Below are 22,845 nucleotides of genomic sequence, written 5' to 3' on the forward strand. Positions count from 1 at the left end.
ACTTGTGTTCTAACGAGGCACAAAAGGGGTAGATCCAGATAGGAGTGGAGGGAGAGAACTAAATCAATATACAGCATGTAAGATAAATTACCATTTTAATAAAAGGAAAAAAAAGAAGAAAGAAATGAATATATAAAATGTCTCTCTCTCTCTCACACATGAAATATCAGGCATTAATAGTCTTTTCAGGAGGGGAGAGGGACAAATAACTTGTAGAAGTCTCTGTTGCATAATAAATAAATATAGTTATAGTATTGATAGGTTCATCTATGTCATTATCATCACCTGTGTTATCTGTTTCTGATAACACAAAAAAGTGAATTAATTTGGGACTGATGATTTTCTTGATGGAATTTTCAAACTTATGGGGAAAAGGTGACTAAAAAAGAAAATGAAGTCATAAGAAGGAAGATTTTTTTTTAAAGTCTGGAGAGCTAGAGAGATGGCTCAGAAGTTAGAAGAGCTGGTTGCTCTTCTTCCAAAGGCCCTGAGTTCAATTTCCAGCAACCACTTGGTGGCTCACAACCATCTGTAATGAAATGTGGTGCATTCTTCTGGCCTGTAGGCATACAAGCAGGCAGAACACTGTATAAATAATAAATAAATAGATCTTTAAAAAAAGGTCTGGAAGAATGTAAAAGTTTTATATGTTATAATGCAATACAAGAATGACCACATAGGTATACAGCAAGATTCAAGCTGTGAAATAAAGAACTGGGGTGGGGGCATTGGGGTATTCAGGAAACAGGATTAAATGAAGGAGCAATTGATCATGTCATCAATCAAAGTTGTGAACCCAAAATGAAATACGCCAGCCACTTTTGACAACGGTATTGTATCAAGGAAAGCTATCTATCTATGTATCTATCTGTCTGTGTCTCAGTATTTTCTCCCACTCGTGTGCATGTGTGTGTGTGTGTGTGTGTGTGTGTGTGCAACATAGTACAGAATTTTACAAGAGACAAGATCTATAGAACGAGTCCTAGTGACTGCATACACAGAGATGGATGCCCAGCAACCAGCGTGACTGATTTGCACTGCACAGGAAAGAGGAATGAACTGAACGGCATTCAGTACATGTTATTGGAAAGATCTACAATAACAAAACATCAGGGAATAATGACATTGTATAGTTGGTGATTTATATTGAGTATCAGCTGGAACTTTTCTAAACCTAAGTTCTAAGGCTTCTGCTAGTTGAAAATAATCCACTGCAAATGTTTTCAAATATGGTATCTTCCTTTTCTGTCCAGAGGCATAAATGTTTATATAAATTAGCTACAAGAATGTCCTTTTGTTGTTATAGGGAAAGCTTGACAAGATTGTACATTGTGAAGTACGAAAAATAAAAAAAAAATGAAAAAGGTTACATTAATTTCCCCTAAACAGAGACTTTTATTATATATTTTCTATTTTCCTAGAAAAGGAGAATTGTAACTTCACCATCAGATTTAGTACAAGAGAAAGAAATTAAACTTCATTCTAATAGATTGACTTACTGTGCATGTTCTGAACCAAAAAAGTGAGGAAATTGCCTTAGGAAATATCTGAAACATAATAAATCAGTTTAAGGAATAAAACAGCACCATATATCCTAATGTCAAAAAACATCCTGGAGACTGATTCATCTGTGCTGTCTGTGAAGAGAGAACAAAACAGCTAAGCAATGCTGAGCACAGAACACAGAGCATCCTCTTGTCAACTAACACATAGTAACACACATTTTTCTTTTCCCATAAATTGGAAGACTGTTTTTTTTTTGGTGTTTAATTATAAACTGTAATTTAAAGATACTTCAAAATTTCAAAGTTAATATGGATGGTAAAGGGAAAGTGGTGGAACTGAACTACAACACAAAGTACAGAATTATCATTTGCACGTGTTAAAATGAACATTCAGATTATTTTTATTTTTTCTATGTGTATGTATATAGGGTTTTTTGCAAGTATGTTTGATGCAAATATAAATAAGCAGGATATTATAATTATTTTTCTTGTATACCAAATACATTTTCAGAAATTAACAAAAATTTTATATCTAACAATACATAGATAAATGGAATTGGAAGAAATTTTATTTCAAATATTTACTCTCTAGATAAAACTTAATTTATTTAAATGAAGTGCTCACTATTGCACCATAGTCCTCAGTAATACTAAAAACGTGAGGATGCTAAAATAGCACTGTATGTTCACTGGAGTGTCCAGAGAACTATGTGGTGGATTCAAATCAGTGTTCCCTATCAATTACATCAGTTCATTAATGCTGAGTATACTTTTCAAATCTACTTCTTAAATAAATGTTATTTTTATAATTGTAGAGTAGGGAGGATGGCATTAGTAATTACAATCTCTATTTCTCACAAACTTTCTTAAACCATAGGTATTTTTCATTCCTTTGCATTGCCAATATTTTGAGAGAAGTAACCCAAAGTGGAGGATTTATGTTAAACATATCTGCACAGAACAAATTGTGTGGCAGAGAGAACTGGCCCTCTCCGTGAGAGCTGTAGAACCCTAGAGGTGCTTAGCTGTGTGGTCTTAAGGTTCTTGAAATGGAGGGATCAGGACTCTGTGCTGATCATTGCAGCAGATGTTCCATCAGGAAGCAAAACTGGTGGCTTTCTGAGTAAATTAACATCTCTGTAACAGTGGGTGGAGAAAACATTGTGTAATACTCCTCACAGCTTTAAAGAAGGCTGTGCCAGAAGAGAGGCTAGGGATGTGACAGGCACAATGACTGTGTGGGGTAGCAAGCTAAGGATAAGAGCAAAAGCAGATGAACAGGTATCTTCAGGCCTTGAGGGAGAAGTTCATAAACATGGAAAAGGAAACCAGAGGATAATGAAGATGTGAAGCAAGATCAATTCTATATATACATTTAAAACTGAGTAAGAACAATCATTATCATGATGTTGATTCTGATTCTTAAAATAAACCTTGATGATAGACTAATTACAAACCTAAGAAACGAAAGTATGAATACCTTTAGCACATGCAAAAGTCAAATTCTATTCTTTTTCAAAGTTGTATTTCATTATTGATTGGTGGACATTGCCACAGAGGTCAAAAGAACTTGTGGAAGTTGATTCCTTTTTTTCTAACACGTCAGGAGACCAAACACATCAGGCTTGGCAGAAAACTTTACCTAATAAGCCATCTTACACAAGATAGTATTCTTACACTTCTGCACAAGAATTCATCCAGTATAGATTTCAGATAAACAGAGATATGGTATTAAAACAGCCAATTTAGTGATTATGAATTAAATTTTTATTTGTCGTTAAACTAAAAGGTGTTACTTATCAGTTACCCAGTTATTATAAAATATAGTCACAATGAAGCTAAAGTATTACAAATTGGCTAATTTTTGCTTATCCCATAATTGAACAATTCTATAGTAGCATTCTCTTTAAAATATGTTTAAATCATACAGAAATGTGTAAATAAATGTACTACAATATTCACAGAAATACATATTCAACCAACTTGGCTTGGTGACCACCTACTTGGCTTTAGAGGGTACTCAGGAATCAAATATAGCATCCATGATTATTTCTCAAAAATTAAATCAGTTACATGAGTGAGGTAACCCAAAACCAAAAAGACAAACGTAGTTGGTACTCACTCATATGTGGATACCAGACATAAAGCAAAAGGCACCCAGAGAAGCTAAAACCCTCTTCCAGAAACAGACGGAAGCAGATGCAGAAATTCACAACAAACCAATGGGGCGAGCTCTTGGAGTGAGGGGGGAGCAATATTATGAACAAAGGAATCAAGACCATGATGGGGAAACCCACAGAATCAGCTGACCCAAGCTAGTGAGAGATCACTGACTCAGGTCTGACAAATGGGGAACCAGCATGAGACTGAACTAGACTCCCTTAATACAGGTAACATTGGTGTGACTGGGACAATATATGAGGCCACTGGCAGTGGAACCAAGATCTAACTCTAATGCACAAACTGACTTAGTCAAGCCCATTCTACATGGAGAAATACCTTGCTTAGCCTAGACAAAGGGTGTGTGGCTTGGAGAAGTGCCTTGGTCCTGCCTCAATGAGAAGATGGGACAGACTTGGTAGACTTCCTAGGGGAGGCCTTACCCTCTCCGAAGAGCCGAAGGGAGGTGTGGGGTAGGTTGGGGAGTAGGAGGGAAGGGGAACTAATATTGGAATGTAAAAAATAGATTAATAAAAAAGAAAAAAAGAGCATTATCTAGGTAACAAAGGGAATCCAGTACAAATAAAAGAACTATGGTCCCAGGGTCCAAGTACTGATTCATCATTTGCTAATCATTGTGTATCCTATCCTAATCTTCCTTATCTTTATAACAATGAATAAAATAGAATATATATTACTTGATTCTCAAAAATATACTAAGAAATATTGAAGTAAATGCCAAATTTTATGTACTATTTTCTTGCTTGTGTAGTTTAACATAACCCCATATATGATGCTGGTACATTCAACAGTGGATCTGAGGTTGTCTCACGTTGGATTTTAAAGAGCTATTTTAAAATTTATTTTCCTAGTTTGGTACATAACTATGGATGCCATAAAAAATCTTTGTTCTTTCAAACTTCTCTTATCATTGTTAAATTTGAACTGAAATATGTTAAATTCACAAATATCTGTGTCTCTGTTAACGTTCTTGAAATAGTAATGTCAAGAAACTAGGTTGAACCAGTAGATGAGCCACTGTCAGCCAGGAGATGAGCACAGAAAAATGGTGTGTTATGGGCTCTTCTGTGAACACTTTATTAATGTCTTCAAGGACAATGGATAAAAAATACCAGAGAGGTGTCCATGCCATCTGAATTCCAGAGGACTAAGTATCACTTTGAATGGAGTATGACAGTATACCATCAATATCTAAAACTCTGCTTTAAAAACTTGAATCTTGGTTTCACTATAAATTCTTCTTTCCTGATATTATGTTCTTGCCACACATCTTTACTGTGTGCCATGTTATATAACTCCATTATCCCCAGTATCTGTGTTGTAATGTGGCATGGCGGTCAATATGCAAAAACTGTATTTACCCATGGTTGAGATCTTTCACTAGGGCCCCAGACAGCAATGCTTGGATCTCTCTTGGTTTTCCTTATTAATTCTCAGTTATACAGCCATAGTGGAACTTCCAAAATGGCCAATTTTTAATGGTTTGTCTTTCGATTATATTCCTCCCCTTAATTCATTCTACTCTTTTGTTACTTTCTCAATAAACATCATACTATGTATTCTCAGTTTTTCATCCCACTCAATACAATTAAACCACCAAGAGTTTAGGATTATGTTCCCTGCAGTTCTTTCATTTAAGGTGATACAACCCTGTTTTTGGTACCCATGTTAAATTAATGCTACAGAGGTCCCTTGGCTTGTCATCTGTGGATATGGAACACACACACACACACACACACACACACACACACACACACACACACACACACACTCAGACAGAGGAAGGCTTGTCATCTGTGGATATGGAACACACACACACACACACACACACACACACACACACACACACACACACACACATCTCAGACAGAAGAAGGCCATGACCACAACGTAGGTATTGATGGAACCAGTGCTCCAGATCCAAAGTCTACCTGTGCACAGACTCCACTTGAAGTCTTGTGCTTGAAGTTCTTGAAGCATATTTTAATCATTGTTCCCATTAAGCTACCCTACATTTTTGCAGGATGGGCTTGTGTATACCCCTACACAGTGAGCTCTTTGAATATAGTGTCCATATATAACTATTAACTATATTTTTCTCTTTAAATTAGTTTTGGCACATGGCAGGGTTTGCATATTAGTCCACAGATTTCTGTTTCATTTTCTTTTCTTTTCTTTTACTTAAAATAGAAAGAAGCTTGTTTTACACATCAACTCCAGTTACCTCTCCCTCCTCTCCTCCGCTGCCACCCATCCACCCCCTATTCCATCCCCTTTCTGCTCCACAGGGAGGGTGAGACCGTCCATAGGGGATCTTCAAAGTTTGTCATATCATTTGGAGCAGGGCCTAGGCCCTCCTCCATGTTTCTAGGTGGAGAGAGTATCCCTCTATGTGGAATGGGCTCCAAAAGTCCATTTGTGTACTAGGGATAAATACTGATACACTAGTAGAGGATCCATAGATTGCCCAGGCCTCCTAACTGACACCCATGTTCAGGGGGTCTGGGTCAGTCCTATGCTGGTTTCTCAGCTATCAGTCTGGGCTGCATGAGCTCCCCCTTGTTCATGTCAGCTGTTTCTCTGGGTTTCTCCAGCCTGGTCTTGACCCCTTTGCTCATCACTCCTCCCTCTCTCCATTTGGATTCCAGGAGTTCAGCTCAGTGTTTAGCTGTGGGTGTCTGCTTCTGCTTTGGTCAGCTACTGGATGAAGGCTCTAGGATGGCATATAAGGTAGTCATCAGTCTCATTACAGGGGAAGAGCATTTAAGGTAGCCTCTCCACTATTGCTTAGATTGTTAGTTAGGGTCATCCTTGTCATTTTCTTCTGTCTCTAATATGTGTTCCTGTTTTGAAAGGTTGTATACACTATGGAGTTAGAGACTAGGAGGACATAAGTTACTGGTGGAGAGTCTCTGGAGGCCTATGCTGTCTCCATTCCCTTTTCCTGTACTCTTTCATTCTAATATGATGTAACTGGTCCCTTCTGTCACGTGATTATGTTTCCATGATATCACTGCCAAGCACATAGTGTCAAGTCACCAGGTGCTGAACCATTTACACTCATGAGCTTAAGTAATTATTTACCCTTAAGTTGTTTTTGCCTTGTATTTTGTTGTACAGACAAAACACAAATTCACCATAGTGCAAGGATGAATTAATGTTTACTTAATCAGTGCTGGTTTTGTCTTCCTCTACTACTCCCCAAATTTTGGTCTGTATGCAACTACCTAGTCTATGGGATGCTCTTGGAGTTAGGGGACTCTATGGTTGACTGGGATTGAGGATCCCCATGGCCTCTTGGATGTCACATGCATGTCAATGAATTATGAACTCCATAAAGAAACATTATAAGGAATTCTGTGCTATATTTTATATTTATAATTTTCAAACACATTTTAGCTTCCAAGTCCTGTGCCTCTTATTATTCTTCCATTGCCCTGTGGCAGCTTCAGCACACTTTGTAGTAGAACTACTACTGTCTTGAAGACTATGCCCTTGCAAATGCTGGCAGACTGAGGATGTAGACAGAATCCCTTAGCTTGACTCTGAAAAGCTAATATCCCCTAACTCTAAGCATTGTTATAGTATTTCTACTCTCTGCCTGTTCTTTTTCCATAGCTCTACTTACTCTTACCTGATTTAAAAAAAAAAAAAAAAAACTTATCTCCTTACTGTTTTACTGTAGTTCTGGATGTTTCTTGCCTTACTTGACACTCCATCGTCACCTCTACGTTCCGCACAGCTCAGTTGCTGTCTGCGGGTTACATGTAGCTTGCCTGCTCAGCAGAAGTGTCTCCTCCTATGACCCTGTTAGCAGTTACCTTGTCAATCATTTGTCTTGCTTTTTGCCATGCACTGTCTTGTCACACATTTCTACTGTAGAATGGGGAAGTTTCTTAAGTTCAGCATGTATGTGTGTTACTTTATAAATAATTCTTTAAATTCTGACCCATATCAGAATTGGCCTTTGTCCCCCAGGGAAAAATCAATACAGGAGGCACACTATTGGTATGCGTCTTTCGTGGCTGCTTTGAGCCAAATAGAAGAATTTGCCAAAATCATACTCTTTGTTGTACAATAATGCTGTGAAAGAGAATTTCAAATGATGGAGACTTTACACCTTTTGTGTGGTACAAGCTAGGCTGATTTTGAGATTACTAAGAGGAAAATGCACATTTTCAAGACATCGCTGAGTTTTATTTGAAATAAGTCTCTATTTGACAGAAGTCTAATACAGTATTCAGCAAGTAAAGGTAAAATGCTTCCACTATGATCAACTGTTGATGCTCCTGAGTTACTTAGCGAGATATCACGCCACTCTCTGGAGTCCCACTGGAGAATAATAAACTACAGTAAAAATAGTTTGTCTTTGATTAGAATTGAATTCTAAAGCAGTTCCTTACAGATATCTTTACAGGACAAATGTACTTCTCTGCAAGCACAGAAATGAAAAAGGAAAGCCTAAACAAATGAATTTCCCTTTGTCTTATTTTTATAAAAACTAACCAATACCTACTAGGCCATGATACAAACCAATAAACACTCAGTGCCATTGATGATTTCATTAACATACGGAATTTCCCCAGAAGCTTTTATGTCTAAATCACTCCCATTAAATATAGGGAATACGCCCACCTCCTTTTCACATTTAACACCTGTCATGATTCTACCTTTGGGGGGAAAAAATTGTCACAATGACAAATTCCTCAGTAACTACCTGACAGATGAGAGAGGACATTTTTTAAGTATAATTTTGCTATTTTAACTTTTATTTCAATATGACATCTATTGTCATGCATTTGGCAGACATATTCTTTCAACTTTGTATGTGAATGATGTTTAGGGCCCATTTACTCATTTTATTTGAAATATTTATATAAATACATACAGAATTATGTTTTTCCCCGCTAATTTAACACAAATATTATGTGTCATTTTGGGGAAGAAAAACATGTCCTCTGGCCTAAAATATTAGCAGAGTTTTCCTTTTCATCAGAACTTGGAGAACTTTTCTCATGTTCCTGGCTTTTTACTATTTCCCTGTGGCTAAAATACTCTGAGAAAAGCCAGGCAGCTAATAACAGATTTATTTATTATTTTAAAGAGATGTGATATTAAGACATGTCACAAATCCTAAGGCATTCAGAAGATGCTGTATCACTCAAGCCAGAGTGTTTTATACTCTGCTTCAAGCAGACACTCTCATCATATTAAGACTTCGATTTCCTTGAAAGGATCACAAGAGGCCTCAGCATGGGTTCCTTGAGAGTAAGTCTAGTAGAGGAAGAGGGGAAGAGTGCCTTCCTTTCCTTTTCTAGTTTTGCCCTTCTGTATGAGTTGAATTGCTCAGACAAATGAAACCTAAAAATGAGTGGTTTATTTTATACAGTTCAAGCCTATTGTCTATTATTAGACTGTGAAAATAATGGTGGCCAGAGCTTGAGGTTGCTGGGCACACTGAATTGAAGAGTCAAGAAACAGAGATGAACGCACACACTCAGCTCAGTATCTGCTTTCATTCAGCTCAGGACCCCAACCCACGGAAATGGTGTCACCCAACAATGAGCCCACCAGGTTCCAGTGAATTATTCTAACCTGTGGCAACACAGATGGTCCCAGTTATATTCGGTGGGTCATGAAACAATCAAAAAGAGATGAATTTTAAAGGGACCTGCATTGAGGAGGGGAAGATGATGGGATGGAAGTGATATAAGAGATAGGGAGGGTATAAGCAATTCTACAAGCATTCTACAAGCAATGATTCAAAGGTTAGGAAAATGGCATGTACTAATAAGACCATGGCAGTAATGAGAAGATTGGGTGCTGTAGAGTATGAAGGCAGCCTTCCTGTGGTTCACTGCCATGACCTGTTCATCATGTCAGTTTTGGCAAATGTATGAGTGATTCACTAACAGATGACAGGTGAATTCAGAGGTAGGGAAGAAACATCTAAGACCCTGTCAGTGAACCTGTCAGAAATAAATACACAACATCCTTATTAGTGAAACAACAAAATATTTGCTAGAAATAGCATTTTTCTTTATTTGTAGTTTCAATGTTGCACAAAAAATGATCTTAGGGACTTGCTTTAAAGATCTTGATAGTTTTCTTTTTTTTGTTTATTTTCAGGAGTTAAATTTTCATTTCACTAAATACAAGACATTAGTTTTATCTTAGCTAAAGTACTTCCAAACTGTAAATATTGGTGTTGATAAATGATTATATGTGTGACTTTTCCCCTCACATGGTATATTCTTATTTTACACTGCCTTCATACGATTTATTTTCAGTTTCTACTCATATTTTCACATTTACAATTTATGCTTTGGGGTAATTTCTAAAATAATCCATAGCTGTAATCTCTTGGAGTATCTTCTTAGATGATAGTTAGAGAAGCATTCACACAGGGGAAAATTCTGTCAGCAACTGAGAACTGAAATTAAGATATTGTACTTCAGCTGGAGTTGTCTCTGCAAGAATAATGTGTAAACTCCTGGAAGCTTTGGCTCAGCCATGTTTCTACATAGACTGTCTGTACAAGAAAAGCTGTCTGCCAGTGAGGACAATGAAATATACAAGTGCACATATCTTTCCTTGATATCCGTGCTACTTTGCAGTTCTTGTATGTGTTATCTAGGCTGTTTTGCAAACATTGATTTTCAGGATTAATTTCTATTTAATCCATTATTTTTTCCTGTTTTACACTGGTTTGCTATTTAAGCTCTCTCAACATGTTTTCTGCTCCTTGTAAATAGAGTGCTATTCAAAAATATTATTCAGTTGTTGTTGATAAGAGCAGTTATGAGTGCACTTGTTTGTGAAAATGAGAGTGTGAACAAATTATTACTTTTTAAATATTAATATGCTACAAGAATTTTGGTACTCAGAATGGGACAAACAGAGGAATAGAACTGTGGCTATGCATCAGGCTGGGAGCATTGAGCTCCCAGAAGTGACTAGATAAAATATAGCAAGCCAAATATTCCATCAGGCAATTTTTACAAATGTGTGGTCTCTGGAAGGCAGGAGCACTGAGGTTATTATGAGGAGTGTAAAAACAGTCCCTATTATAATGACTGATGTCTCTGGGAAATGATAGCAGCTGAATTCCAAGACATGCCTGATACAGCTGAATTTTGGAATTCCATCTCCCAAAAGAGACTACAAATGGGGTCTTGTTATAGGTAGCTGTTTAGTGTTAATTGCTGTAGCCAAGTGGTTCTAATCTACCCCCTACAGAATCCTGGCAATGAGGTATTGGAAACATTGGTAGAGGTGTAGTGAGAAATTATTATTGACATCTTGTGATACAAGGTGGTAAAAAATTCTGATTTGATTTCTAATGACATGTAAAAAGTCAATATAAAATAAGAAATTGGATCTACCCAATTTTACTTTTAAAAACAGACAGGAGACTGACATAACAGATCAGAATTATTTCCCCAACCCAACTCCTTCCTGGGTCTCAGAAAACTTGGCTGTATCTTCAAAAAATTAAAAACAGTTAAAATTTTCAGATCAGCAATTTCTAAACCAGCACCAACCCCAAGAATTCTGTGATGTTGTTTGATAAACTACCATGGTGCTCCTATCTAATTGCTGCTATAACAAATTACTACAGTTTAGTGGTTCAAAACAACCCAAATACAACATCTTACAGCTCTAGTGATCATGTTTAAAATAGGTATTAATCTGTGTTCTTTTCTAGGGCTCAAGAAAGAAGAAATGATTGTTTGATTGTCTAACTTCTAGCTTTAGGCTTGCTGGCTTCTACTCCACTTATATCAACAAAGTGAGCAATATAATACGGTTCCCATCTCTTGGGAGGCCATTTCTGGGATACCTACTCATCTCACTTTACCATGGTGTTATGGTCTGAAGGCTTATGGCCCTTCCTAAGTATACCTGGTACAATATAACCTCTAATGTGATGATACCAGATGTGGACTTTTACAATGTATTTGGGCCATGAGACCAGAGTCTTCATGAAAGGCTTCATACCCATATAAGAAGGTACAGTTAATATTCTAAAAGGTAAGAGGTCATTTCAAAACCTGGGAATAAGCTCTTAGAATCCACAGGGTCTGGAGACACCAGATCTGAATTCCCCAGCCCAGGGCAGTGTGTAAAAAATGATTGATGTCTTCTGAACCACACAAACCTTGAATCTGTTACAAGAACACAAACTGGCCAACATGCTACATGAAAGTCCTGTATTACACCATCCCAACTAGAAAATCCCATCCTTTTACTTAGATCTGCTCTTGACTTGCTAGCATGATATATGTACACATTATGAGAATTAGGAAAGACACATAGTGGGGAGGGGTTATAATATTCTGCTTAGTACATTCATTACAAATCAGACAATATCATTATTTAACCTGTGGTAACCACAGATTCAAGTTTTGACAAAAATAAATTTCCATGAGATATCTGAAAAATAAAAGTGAACTAAGGCCAGGTGTAGTGGTGCAAGCCTTGAATGCCAGCACCCAGGAAGCAGAGTCCTGTGAATCTGCCTTTAAACATAAATATCCTAGGTATGATGAAGTGCATTTTGAAGTTCCAGAACCTCACGAGAAAACCACCAGGATTTTTATTCCCCACACAATGCTCAACATCTGGATATCATGACAGGCGCCCTTGCTTTCTGTCTGCTGCATTCCATGGTACTGAACTGAGACTGCCAGACACAGTGAAAATGAATAAGTTAAGTGCCATAGAGCTCCGACAACCTCTTTCTAAACATACTCCTCCTTATTTTATGTGTGAGTGTTTGCCTGCATGTATGTGTACCTCATGTATGTCTGATACACAGAGTTCTTGGAAATAGAAATTGTAGACCATTGTGAACAGCCATGTGGGTACTTGGAATCGAATCCTAATCTTCTGGAAGAGAATCCAGTGCTCTGAACCTAGGAGCCATTTCTCCAGCCCATGTAGTCCTCACTTTTTATAAGACCAAACCCATTAGCTGAGATACATCCCATTCTCAAGTTACACTTTCAACTTCTCTGATAACACTAGTAGAATGAAACCAAGATTGGCCCAGTAAATGACTGGTTCCACCACTATCAAATAACACCATCATAAGGAAGTTTAAGAGAGGATTTTGGTGGGATTGTAACATATTCTAGCAGGAGCTCATGTTGTCCAATAATCCATCAACACTACATTCTTTTCATCCATTCATCCAAAGGACATATAGGCTAAATCCATATCCTGGCAATTATCGACAGTGCAGAAAAAACGAGTGAAAACATCTCTTTGACATCTCCATTTCACTTTGGAAATACACCCAGTAGTGGGATGACTGAATCATATGGCAGCGCTATTTCTATCTTTTTGATAATAGCCTATTTAAAATATGTAGATTACATAAGTAGGCTGTGTTTAAAAGATAACCTATATAAATTTTGAAAAACTGGAGGTACATATCAAATCCTTGGAAACATAAAAAATACACTGAAAATTATTCTCAAAGTTTCTCATAAAGAAATCAAATGAATCATCTCAGGATGGTAATGAAAAATTTCACTCACAGGTAAAATTGCATGTGACTAATAGCTTTAAAAATAGCAACCAGCTTTGTAAAAAACAAAGAAAGGAACTCCTGGGGCATTAATCCACATACCATAACTGATTGATAATTGCCTTTTCCAATATCTCTCCCATTTTAAAATGTGCTCACCCCTGTTGCAACTAAGAAAAAATATTTATTAAAGAACTCCCAGTAAAGAATTCACAGACATTAACGATTCTCAAAAGCTGGACTGCATTAAGTTTCGACGATAACCCTATTGTGCACACTGCTCTCTGATTTCTGAACCTCAGCATCCTTTATGTGAGAAGGGATACACCTGGGAAGCTTCCTTAATTTAGTTCCTTTCATCTGAAAATTTCAAAAGCTTTGCTGGTGGCTATTATTTACAGTAGCTGAGTATATGGGAGCGATGATCCAATGGGAAGGCACAACTATTATAAAAATGAGTTACAACGGTTTACAGGGTTGTTTAAAACTTCAGATATAAAAGTTGGAGGCATGCTGCTCAATTCTAAGCTCCCCACCCCGACTTTGGCATAACTTTCGTCTTTTTTTGCCCCCTTTTGTTTATCCTTAGGTAAATAATGAGCCTACCTCCCTAGTTTGACACAAATGAAATTCAGAGCAACTGAGAGATTACCTGTGTGAGCATGCTTGCTTGTAACGGAGGTTAAGAATATGAACAATATTGTGACATACAATTTGAAAGTGCCTAGGGTGTAAATCTTGCACAGGCCAAGAGAAGAAAGGGATCCATTAAAACAAACAAATTTGAAGGAAATAAATATATTACTGAAAGCAAAAATATATTCAGGATTACTGAGCCCTTACTTTCAATATTGTTAGCTAGGTTATACTGTGTTCAGATATTCATAGAAATAATCAATAATCAAACTATACAGTTAAACACAAAAACCCCAAAATAGTCTAATGCAAATCAGTTGAATAATATAGTTATGAAAATCATAAAATACAGTTCTATTATTAATGTTATTATATAGGTATTATATCCAGTCCAAAGGTATACATTACTTGGACTTCTTACAAAGAAAGTCAAGAGTATGCCATTGACATTTAATGTAAAATATACTACCTTATTCTAAGGATGTAAATCAGAAAGCTATTAGGTAAAGCATAGCACTTGATTTGGTGAAATTCAAATCTCACATGATAATTTCAACAATTAAAAGGAAAACTAATTGATCTTTTAATTAATTTGACCAACACTGGATGCACATTTAGGTTAAATCATGAATACTGAGTTGACAATTGACCAACTTGGCTCTCTATGATGATGAAATCAAATAATTAATTGACAGCATATGGTTCTATCAGACCCCATACCTATACCTAGTAATCTGATTTTATTTGGAAGTTCAGCTATTAAATTTATATAATTTATTTACCTTACATATTGCTGAACTGCTGTACTTTCTTGTTTGGAAAATCCTATGTGAATATAAGACGTAGCCCCAGGTGCAATAGGCAGTTTATTTATACAGGAACACAATATTTGAGTGACTGTTGTAAGGAAGAAAGAATTGCAATCTCTATGTTGCTGCAAAAATTATTTCATAGTCCTAGCCAATTTTAATGGTTTTACCTTGAAAATGAAATTGCAAGGCAAAGAACTGGAACCACTTATCTAGTTAACATTTACTTACATTGAGTGAGACTGAGTATGAAATTAAATATTAGAGGAGTTATTGAAAACAGCCCAAAATATGTGTACTATGCACATTGTAAACCTGGGGTAAAGAAAATGGAACATTGTTTTGGAGTTTACCACACATGGAAGATTTTGGAAGACTCAAAACTGAAATAACTGAATAAACAATGTTAAATCTATTGACATGAACACCTAGAAAAGTTCAAGAATACATTTCTTCATTGCTACAAATCTAACATATAAACACATAAATAAAAGAGTTTTGGTGACAAAGAATCTATAGGTAAAATGATAATTTGTGTGGTACAAAAATAAAACAACAACAAAAAATAAACTGGAGAATAATGTAGAATTTCAGCGATGTTAAAGTTTCATTTTAAATCTCCCCCAGTGAAAGACAGGTGAGAGCATTTTTGTGACATGTAGATGAATAGAAACTTAAATGTGCTTTTTTTATTCCTGAGTATTTTTCATAATTTGAATTGATTGTGATATACTTAAAACTACCATTAATGTTTAGATATTTCTGGTGAATGTCTCTAAATCTCAAAATATGGGAGGCAAAGGCCGGAGGATCACCAGTTCAAAAATGATTCACAAGAATATAAAATCAAACTATTTATGTTCTGAAATAATAAATAAATCTGTTTAATTTATCACAGATTCTCTTATTGAATCATATATTTTGAAGTAATTAAAAATTACTACATGGGGTGCCTATAAAACTTTTCCATTTCTAGATAGAACAGGATGGGTTTTGAAAACTATCAAAAGAAGTGTTGGGACTCATTCACCATATAGCACAATGGTATTACTGAAAAACAACTCAGTAAGAAAACTATTCAATAACAAATTGGATATCACTTAGTCATTGTGACCACCTACATCTCAAGTCATCATACATTTCACATTATTCACATAGAAGATGGTGCTCAATCAAACAGAAGCCATTAGGTATTGTGGGAACATAGGATAAAAGAATAATTCATGGTGTGTAGGGAGAAATCCCGATTACAGGTACCGCTTGGGCATGGTCAGAGTTCAGTAACAAGGCTTTACGAAGGAGGGGGGCAAGCACGAGGCTCTCTTAACCTGGCTGAGCTGACTAGGAAGCATTTCTGGGTCTGTCCTGCTCAGGTGCAAACCTGGTCACTGACTCCCTTGCATGAGTAATTTTCCCCCAATAAACTACCATTTATCAATCTATCTCTCACTCTACTTTGTAAACATCTATAATGATGAATCACTGAAGTAAGGTTGTCTACAGTAAGGGAGGAGGAACATTGCAAGGCGCTGCAAGGCAATCTACCTACAGTAAGGAAATCAGGCAAGCCTAGGCCAACGTGTTCCAAAACCCTGTCACCAACACAAAACACAAATACATTAAAATCCTACCTAGGCTACAGTGGGATAACCAGAGAGGATGTTACATACAGTGGTACAAAGTTGAACTAGGTGTGGAGGTACACACTTCAGTGATTTGATTAAGGTATATAACACAATTTCTTGGGAAAGGGTAGAGTTCAATTCTATGACGTCATTGTGTTTTTTCTGTATTATCAGAAATTTAAAATAGATACTAAATGTTTTAAACTTTCACCTCCCCATTCAAACTAGAACCCACACAAAAAAGGTAACAGTCTCAAAACATCACTAGAATTTTAGGGAGTATGAAGAGATGCTAATTTGATCAGTGTATATTTGTTCATTCATTCTTGAAACGGAGCCTCACTGTGTAGTCCAGTCTAGCCTTGTGAGCTCACGATCCTCCTACATCAGCTAACGAGCACTGGCATTAGAGATGATGGCACCATGCTTAGACTAGAAATGACTTTACAACAAAGGCTATATTGGTTGCAATTCTTTCTTTTGTTTTCTTTTTTTGAGGGGCTATGTCTTTTTGTTTAAATGGCTTGTAACAGAACATATCTGTAGGGCATTGTAGAACTTGGATCTTTCTTACTCAAGAGTCTCAACTTCTTTTTTAAAACTCACTAAGAATCCCATACTGTTTTTTGATCAAATCTACCCCTCACCCTTTTACCCACAATTCCTCCCTATTACCTTTCTCCCCAATTTCACATTGTTCTTGGTTGCTATCTAGAACTCAATGGTAAGAATCTATTGCTAAAGATATATCACACACTGGAGTCATAGGATGTGGAGAAATCAAGTTGTTATTGACCTGGAAACTTCATCCCTAATGGCTAGCTATTATAGTGCTAAAAGGTACTATATATGTCACTAGAGGAGAAAAGTAATCAGTAGTCTTACCCAGCTATGAACACTGCCAGCTACAATAACAAGTGACCTGGCAGATATGCCCACTGGTGTGATAGTGGCACAAATCTTATGAGAATAACCAACCTTGTTCTGATTGGATTTTGTCTTGCTAAACAAGACAAAACTCATGCCTGTACCTTCAATTGGGCCAGGAACCCATGACTGGGTAAAGTCATAATCCTACAGGTGATCCCTTTACTATGCCTATGACAGACTTTGAAGATCCCCCATGGAAGGCCTCACCCTCCCTGGGGAGTGTAAAGAGGTTAGGATAGGGGGTCAGTGGGGGAAGGGGAGGAGGGGAGGGGGAGGGAATAAGATTGACATGTAGAACATGCTTGGTTTTAATTTAAATGAAAAATAAAAAATATAGACTAATGCAAATTTCCCGTTTTTAGAAATATTAGAACATTTCATCACTGTTGTCTTAACAGGGTTTTGTTACTGAAATTATTTCCCTGGAGTTTTCTTGAGAATATATAGCTGAAAATGTTTAAGTATTATATTCTGATTAACATTTTTTAAATCCTCCTGTATACTTTATTTTTTCTCTGTTTTTTATTTAAATTAGAAACAAGGTTATTTTACATGTCAATCCCAGTTCCCTCTCCCTCCCCCCCCCAGCTAACAACCTACTTATTCCATACCTTTTGTGCTCCCCAGGGAAGGTGAAGCCTTCCAAAGGGGGTCATCAGAGTCTGTGGTATCCTTTGGTATAGGGCCTAGACCCACTCCTGTGTGTCTAGGCTCAGGGAGTATCCCTCTATGTTGAATGAGCTCCCAAAGTCCATTACTATGCTAGGGATACTGATCTACTACAAGAGGCTCCATAGATTTCTGAGGTCTCCTCACTGATACTCATGTTCATGGGGGGTTCTGGATCAGTCCCATGCTGGTTTTCCAGCTATCAGTCTGGGGACCAAGAACTCCGCCTTGTTCTGGTCAGCTGCTTCTGTGGCTGTTTAACATTTTTTGATGAGTACAGACATTCAAAGTATGAGTGCTTAGGCTGTTTTTGTTTTCATTGACTTTCATTATTCATCTCATGCAGTATTTTAAATTATACCACTCTATGCTAACTAAATCACCACACTCTTTATTAATTACTTTATTTTCCTGAAGGGTTTTTTCTATCACTAACATTTGTTTTTCCTAAGAATATGTAAGAACCTTAAACATAGTGTTTTATCTATTTCAATTACAGCTAAATTCCATCAGCTAGAAAGTGCTGACACAGATAGACTATCAAGTAAACTTACTATATGAATAAATGGATGACATACTGAATGACTACATGTAACATCTATTTAATAGAGCATATTAGTTATGGCATTTTCTGAATAACTGTCAAAATATTTTAGAACAAATTCAAACTTACTAAGTCTAATTTCCCTTCTAAAGGAAACAAAGATAATTGCTTCTAAAAATAGACAGACATGGCAAAAATAAAATTGATTCCTTTACTATAAATAAATTTATGAAGAATAATTTTATCATTTTATACATTTCAGTGGCCCTAGTTTTGTATATGTTACCTCTATCACCAAATAGTGACTTTTACAATGAATTTCTATGCATGTGATATTCTTTGCAACTATATGCTATGTCTTTTCATTAAGAAAGCTATTAAGAAAACAGCATGAAATTAAAAACAATACGTTTTATAAATTGACTAGGAAAGAATTTTTCAGAATGTCATTTAGTGAATGACAGCAAAACATGTGTATACATAAACAATTGAGGTTCTACTTTCTAAATACTGTAACTACTTTCTTTTAGTGAAAAATATACCTTGGACACTAATACGTATCCATAAATAATGGAATTTAGGGAACAGTTTGGTAGCAAATTTTTTCTTATTTGTGATCATTTTATTTTGTTTTAATTTTCTAAATTTAAATTAGAAACAAGCTTGGTTTACATGTCAATCCCAGTTCTGTAAAGTAAGTGGATATATGCTGTAGATATATACCAACTTTGTACATTATACCACCTAGATATATACAATTAAAACAATAAATGAATTCATATTTTTAAAGTAAAATATAAATTCAATAAAAATGTCTTGATATAGAAGTAATGGATGTCCTCATCCAAAATCTTCGGTCTTTTACAGTATGACAAATAGATCACCAAATATTCAGAGCTTTGTTTTCTTTTTGGTGTTGAGTCCTTTCTATGCACCTTTTCAGGGACACATGCTGTGATTCCCATGCAGGAAAAACAAAACAACAAACAAAACTACATGTTGACTTCCAGGCCACCCTCATATTCAAGAGCTACTGAAGAGGCAAGATGAGGCAAACAGTGAGAAGACAAGAAGTTTTCCCAGGAAAAAAAAAACTATTAGGTCAGTGGTAAGCTAATTACATGTTGACACATTGGAGTCCATTTATGCTGTATCTCAAAGACGATGTAGGCAAACATAAGAAAGTAACACGACTCTTGCTCCTGAGGACCTGTCCTAGATTCTAAAATACGCTCGTATTTTCTTCCAGGTGATAGGAAACTTCAATGACTCCTGAGGTTAACAAAGTACAGCTGATTCTGACCTTGTCTGTTCTACTATCAAACCTACATTTTAATGGCTGTGCTGTCCTGAGAGCCTCCTGAGGTTAGAAAGAATATGGGAGCCTTTCACAGAATTCTTAGAATCAATACAAAAGAGTGTCCAGCCAAAAATAATGTGTGCTGAGTCTTGGAGCACAAAGAAGCCTGGATGGAATCGGCATTATCAGGTAGCTACTGCTCTCATTTCAAATTGATACTGAAAATAACTATGTTCTGGATTGAAAATAGCTCAATGCCAAGCGACTGGAAACCAGTGCAGAAGCCTGGCTACCTGTGATGAGAATGAAGACATGGTTCACATGACAACACCGCTGTGGCAGACACAGTGTCTATATCAAAATTATTTCCATTCCTGAAACCTTTAATATCAGCTTGGGCTGGACCTGCTGCAGGGGGTATTTTTAGAATATCAAAGAATCTAGGAATAGCATCATGGCTTCCAGATTGGTTCCTACTTTGTCTTTCAATTGTCATATACACGTCACATTTGGTTTGGTTTGGGTTTCTTGCTCTCCTGCAAAAGTTATCGTATCTTCTTTCTCTTATGCGAAAGTTTTATTTTTAATTTTTTATTTCAGAAGCACTATTATTTACATATCAATGCCCCCTTTCCCTCACTGCCCCCCCAAACAATCCCCCACCCACTCCCCAAGGATAATGAGGCCCTCCATGGGGAACCATCAAAGTCTGTCACATCATTTGGGGGAGGGCCTAGCCTAGGTCCTCTTTCTTGTATCTGGGCTACAATAGTACCCCTCCATGGGGAATGGGATCCCAAAGCTGGCACCCACATTCAGAGGGCTTGGTTTGGTTCAATGCTGGTTCCCCAACTTTATGATTAGTTTCTTTGTGCTCTCACTAGGTCGTGTCAACTGTTTCTGCACATTTCTCCAGCACAGTCTTGGCTCCTTTATTCATCCCTCCTCCCTATCCACAACTGGATTCCAGGAGGATGGTTCAGTGTTTACCTGTGGGTGCCTGTTTCTGCTTCCAAGAGCTACTGGATGAAGGTTCTAGGAATGGCAACCAAGGTACTCATCAATCTCATTATAGGGGAAGGGCCTCAAAAGCAGCCTCTCCACCACTGCCTGGATTCTTAGTTGGGGTCATCCCTGTGGATCCCCTATCGTTTCCCCTGTGCCAGACCTCTCTCCAATGACTATCAAAGCATCTGCTTTATTGCTCTCCTTTATTCCTCCCCTGTCTCAGACCTCCTGCTCTCTCCTGTTCTCCTCCTTCCTTCCTCTTCTCTCCCTCTCCCCTTCCCACCTCTCTATCCCCTTGTTTGCAGTTTACTCAGGGGTTTTTCTACCCCTCCCATTCTGCTGGGACCATTCGTTCTCTTGGGGTCCTTCATGTTTACTAGTTCTCTGGAGGTATGGATTGTAGGCTTTTGGTCATTTGCTCTAGGTCTAAAATTCATATATGACTGAGTACATACCCTGCTTGTCTTTCTGTGACTGGTTTACCTCACTCAGGATGTTTTCTTCCAGTTCCATCCATTTGCCTGAGAATTTCAAGATTTCATTGTCTTTTTCTGCTGAGTAGTACTCCATTGTGTAAACAAACCACATTTTCTCCATACATTCCTCAGTTGAGGGGCATCAGGATTGCTTCCAGGTTCTGGCTATTACAACTAATGTTGCTGTAAGCATAGCTGAAAATATGTCCTTGTTGTATGAATATGCATTCTTTGGGTATATGCCCAAGAAAGGAATTGCTGGATCTTGAGGTAGACTGATTCACATTTTCCTGAGAAACAGCCAGTCTGATTTCCAAAGTGGTCATACAAATTTGCTCTCCCACCAGCAATGGAGGAGTGTTCCTCTTTCTCCACATCCTCTCCAGCATAGACTGTCATTGGTGTTTTTTTTTATTTTAGCCATTCAGACAGGAGTAAGATGGTATCTCAGAGTTGTTTTGAATTGCATTTCCCTGATGGCTAAGGATGTTGAGCACTTTCTTATGTGTCTTTTATTCATTTTAGATTCCTGTATTGAGAATTGTCTATTTAGTTCTGCACTCCACTTTTTAATTGAATTGTTTCGTGTTTTGGTGGCTAGCTTCTTGAGCTCATTGTATATTTTGGAAATCTTTTCCCATTCTGTGAGCTGCCTTTTTGTTTTGTTGACTGTGTTCTTTGCCTTAAAGAAGCTTTTCATTTTCAGGAGGTCCCATTTATTAATTGTCAATCTCATTGTCTGTGCTACTGGTATAATGTTCAGGAAGTGGTCTCCTATACCAATTCTTTCAAGGGTATCTCCCACTTTCTCTTCTAAGAGGTTCAGTGTGGATGGATCCATGTTGAGGTCTTCCATTTGGATTTAAGTTTTGTGAATGGTGATACATCTGTCTGCAGTCTTCTACATGTCCACATCCAATTATGCCAGCAACATTTGTTGAAGATGCTTTCTTTTTTTCCATCGTATACCTTTAGCTTCTATGTCAAAAATAAGGTATTTGTATGCATGTGGGTTAATATCAGGGTTTTCAATTTGATTCCATTTTTGTACTTGTCTACTTTTGTGCCAATACCAAGCTGTTTTCAGGACTATGACTCTATAATAGGTCTTGAAGTATTTCTTCACCTTCTTTTATACCTATTATTCTTATGTTTGGCCTTTCCACAGTGTCCTGCATTTCCTGGATATTTTGTGTTAGGGATTTGTTGGACTGAGATTTTCTTTGGTAGAAGACTGTATTTCCTCTACTGAGTCTTCAACACCTGAGATTCTCTCTTCCATCTCTTATATCTATTTGGGTATACTTGTATCTATAGTTCCTGATCACTTACCCAGCTTTTCTATTTCCAGCATCCCCTCATTCTGTGTTTTCTTTATTGATTCTATTTCAGTTTTCAAGCCTTTAACTGTTTGAATTGTTTCCTTCATTGTTTGCTTGGTTTTCATGACTTTCTTTAGATTCTTTAAGAGATTTGTTTATTTCTTGAATTTTTTGGTTTGTCTTGTCCTCCATTTCACGTATTTTTTGTTTACCTTTTCTTCTATTTTTTTAAAAGATTTTCTTGTTTACTCTGTAAGGGTTTCTATCATCTTCATAAAGTAGTTTTTAAGGTCTGTCTCTTCTTC

General features: G+C 36.9%; 1 protein-coding gene across 1 annotated transcript in view; it reads right to left on the reverse strand.

Moving 5' to 3' along the window:
* The window catches only part of Kcnd2 (potassium voltage-gated channel subfamily D member 2), a 484,656-nt gene that overhangs the window by 341,770 nt on the left and 120,041 nt on the right, over positions 1–22,845 (reverse strand). The window lies entirely within an intron of this gene.

Source organism: Cricetulus griseus, assembly GCF_003668045.3.
Source record: "Cricetulus griseus strain 17A/GY chromosome 1 unlocalized genomic scaffold, alternate assembly CriGri-PICRH-1.0 chr1_0, whole genome shotgun sequence".
Classification (NCBI taxonomy): Eukaryota; Metazoa; Chordata; class Mammalia; order Rodentia; family Cricetidae; genus Cricetulus; species Cricetulus griseus.